The sequence below is a fragment of the Triticum aestivum genome, chromosome 4A (genome assembly GCF_018294505.1).
Source record: "Triticum aestivum cultivar Chinese Spring chromosome 4A, IWGSC CS RefSeq v2.1, whole genome shotgun sequence".
Classification (NCBI taxonomy): Eukaryota; Viridiplantae; Streptophyta; class Magnoliopsida; order Poales; family Poaceae; genus Triticum; species Triticum aestivum.
In genome coordinates this window covers 663,504,614-663,508,422 of record NC_057803.1, presented here as the reverse complement: position 1 = coordinate 663,508,422, position 3,809 = coordinate 663,504,614, and the positions used below count along the sequence as shown (strand labels likewise).

Below are 3,809 nucleotides of genomic sequence, written 5' to 3'. Positions count from 1 at the left end.
TGAATTGCATAACCTTCTAGCTGGTTTGTCTGGCCCCACCTTAATGGGTTGTGATTTTAACCTGGTGAGAAAGCTGAGGAGACAAATATGATTTTGATTAATCATCATTGAGCAGACCTCTTGTATCTTTATTTCCCTTGTTGTTCTTGGATCTTGATGCATCCCATTTATTGCTTGTGATTTGAGGAGTACTTGGTGTGGATCTTGTCCATTAGAGTGTTCTTGTGTTTCCCCTTGTGTTCTTGGTGTTCTTTCTCAAATCCACCTCCAATTCGTGAACATGGGGCCACCTAGTGTTTTTCCTTACATCACTTTCTCTCTAAAAATTGTTACACCAACAAGAAGAGATCTAGCCAGCCATGGGGGAGATGGTGAAGACGTGGGTTGGGGTTGGGTCGGTCGCCGCGAGCATCGTCTTCCTATAGTCCATGGTTCAGAACCACATCCCGGTCACCCTCCGCCACTACCTTACCACCTGGGCCGCCATGCTCGCTGCTCACTCCAGCACCTACCTCCATATCACTATCTTGGAGAACGCCGAGCGCTTCCATCCAAGAAAGTTCTTATCTCAGCGAACCGTGCCCCTGTCGCGCACGCAGGCTCAAGGCCGAGCTTGGCAGCGACATCAGTAACCTCCAGGTCTCTCTCGATGACCACGAGGAGGTCACCGATGAGTTCTCTGGTGTGACGCTCTGAGGGTATGCCTCCAATAAGCATTCCAAGGGGAATGTCATGACCCTCTGCCCTGCCGAGGACGAGAGACGCTTCTACCAGGCCGTCTTCCAGATGCGCCACTACGACCTTGTGTCAACTTCTACCTTCCCTTTGTCCTTGCTGAGGGCCGCGCCGTCATCATCAAGAACCGCCAGCGCCGCCTCTTCATCAACTGCGGCGGTAGATGGAGGTGCTACCTTCGCAATAGCGTCTGGGACTATATTAAGTTTGAACAACCAGCTATGATTGGCACACTCGCCATGGACATCGACTAGGAATCCATCATCGACGACCTCATAGTGTTCAAGGAGGGTAAGGAGTACTACACCAAGGTTAATAAGGCATGGAAGCGGGGGTTGCCCCCTGTACGGTTCGCCCGACACCGCCAAGTCTACCGTGATGGCCGCCATGGCCAATTTCCTCGATTACGACGTCTATGACCTCGAGCTTACTGCGGTCATGAACAATTCCGAGTCATCGAGATGACGAGCAAGTCATCATCGTCATCGTGGACATCGACTGCAACATTGAAGTCACTGGTTAACACTGCAAGGACAAGAAGGCCTCTAGTAACAATGACTCCCATGACTATGAACCTGACCCGACGGATCCACCGAAGGACAATGAAAGCAAGGTGGCTATGGCCAGCATGCGGCCGTGAGCGAATCATCATCTTCACGACGAACCACAAGGAGAAGCTGGACCCGGCGCTGATCTGGCAGGGCAGGATGGACAAGCACATCAAGATTTCCTAATGCCGCTTTGAGGGCGTCAAGGTGCTCACCAAGAACTACCTGGACTTCATGGAGCATGGGCTGTTTGGGGAGATCCGACGGCTGCTCGAGGAGACCAACATGTCACCCACCGATGTGGCACCTCAATACCTCATGCCAATGTCGACAAAGAAGAAGAGGGACCCCGATTTGTGTTTATCAGGCCTAATTGAGGCGCTCAAGCAGGCCAAGGAAGACGTGGCAGCGGCAAAGGAGAAGGCAAAGGGAGAAGAGGAGGCAGAAGCGGAGAAAGCCAAGAAGAAAGGAGCAAAGGCGAAGAAAAAAAAGGAGAAAGACGACAGAAAGGGCCCAACACCAGAGGAAGCTAAATGAGACATCAAACAAGGTGACGAGTGAAGTGACATGAGTAGTGAGCTTGTTAGTACTCTCTTACAAACAGATGCAGTGTTTGTTTAAATAAAATATGTATCACTCAACTGAAATAAAATAATATTGGTTTTCTCTTCTCAACTACTAATTCAGAGAGGAAGTAGCCACTATAATGTTGCTATATACTCCCTCCGTTCCTAAATAGTGACTACATACGGAGCAAAATGAGTGAATCTACACTCTAAAATATGTCTATATACATCCGTATGTGGTAGTTCATTTAAAATCTTAAAAAGACAAATATTTAGAAACGGAGGGAGTAGTACATTATGCTACACCTACAATACCATATGCTAACATGATATTGTTGTAAGAACAGAACAAAAATTGAGTGTCATTTGCATATATCACTAGTGCAGAACCGGGCAATAGCACCGGTTCGTAAGGCCCTTTAGTGTCGGTTCCATAACCGGCACTAAAGTGTGGGCACTAAAGGCCCCCCCTTTAGTACCGGTTCAGCATGAACCGGTGCTAAAGGAAAACCACGTGGCACGAGCCAGCTCCAGGGGCCTGGAGCCCTTTAGTACCGGTTGGTAAGACCAACCGGTACTATAAGGTTTGGGTTTTTTTTAGTTTTATGATTTATTTTTCATTTAATTTGGTGTTTCCATTTTAATTCTTTTTCGTTTGCTGGTATTTTACGATACTACACATTGTACACGTTATGCATATATATATCATCAATGTCTCACAAACCATCATATTAATTAATTCACACATACACACATGTATAGCTATATACAATTTCTCCTACATATGCATGTTGCCTTCGGAGCCAGTGGCATTAGCCTAATTGGTGCCTTCGGAGCACGATGACAATTGGAAGTGGTTTTCATGGGGGCGGTAGCGGGTAATAGTATTCTCCCTTCGGATTTATGACCTAGTCGAGCAAAAATCCCGCTATTTCCTCTTGAAGTGCTTCTACGCGCTCCATTTCTAGGAGCTTCGCCCGCACCTCTCTGAACTGTTAAGAAGGAGATCAATATGCATGTGTATTAGTTGTGTGACTAGATATCGATAATGGTGTAAAAATTGTGAATAGTGTTTTGACAAGCGTACCCATTCCTGTCTTTGAGATCTGCTCCTTTCGGACGCCATCATGCGAATGTTCTCGCAAACGCAGAATGCACACAGATCAGTCCCCTGCGCCTGCTTCAGGGCCTTTACGAGAATGGAATTTGATCAGATAATAATTAATCAACCATGATAATTAAAGAGATGGCAGCTAGCTAGCTAGCTAGTACTACTTAATTACTTACCTTGGGTCTTCCTCAGTTAAGCTTTTCTTTCCATTCGCCTTCCATGACGCTGATGAATCTTGCCCAAGCCCTGCCCGCTGACAAAGAAAATGAATAAAGGGGTTATTAAATAGTTCATATCATGAAATGACGAACTAAATAGGCCGAGATATATAGTTAATAATGATTGAAATTACCTGTTGACTATCCCAAACAAGATGTTATAGTCAGTTTTTTCTTTGAGTAGTGAGTCCAGTATTTCAACTGTTCCGGCGTCAACTTTAATGATACACAAGACCCAGTGAAATCTGCATGCACACACATTTGCATGTCTTAATTAAGCGGGCATATGTAAGCAAAAACATGTAGCTAACTAGTAGGCAAAAACAGAGAATTTGTAGTACAAGACAGTATGACTCACTAGAAGTTGTAAGGAAGTAGTATATCTTCATTGTATTTGAGGCGCTTCAAGAACTCTAGCATGCTGTCCTCTACGGCCTTTTGATGACGTGCATCTATTTTCCATGTGTATTCATTAACGGTGTTTGGGTCAATGAACCCAATGCCATAACGTCCACCTTTTCTCATTTCATACATCTTCATCCTGCATATAATACCACAGAAAAGAATATAGTAAGGATAATTACAGGTAATGATTGATCAAAAGGATCACTACAGCTAGCTTGAGACTTAA

General features: G+C 45.2%; 1 pseudogene; it reads left to right on the top strand.

The window, feature by feature from the left end:
* Window positions 1–359: 359 nt before the first annotated feature.
* Window positions 360–1,820, top strand: LOC123084222 (AAA-ATPase At3g28510-like; annotated as a pseudogene).
* Window positions 1,821–3,809: the final 1,989 nt, after the last annotated feature.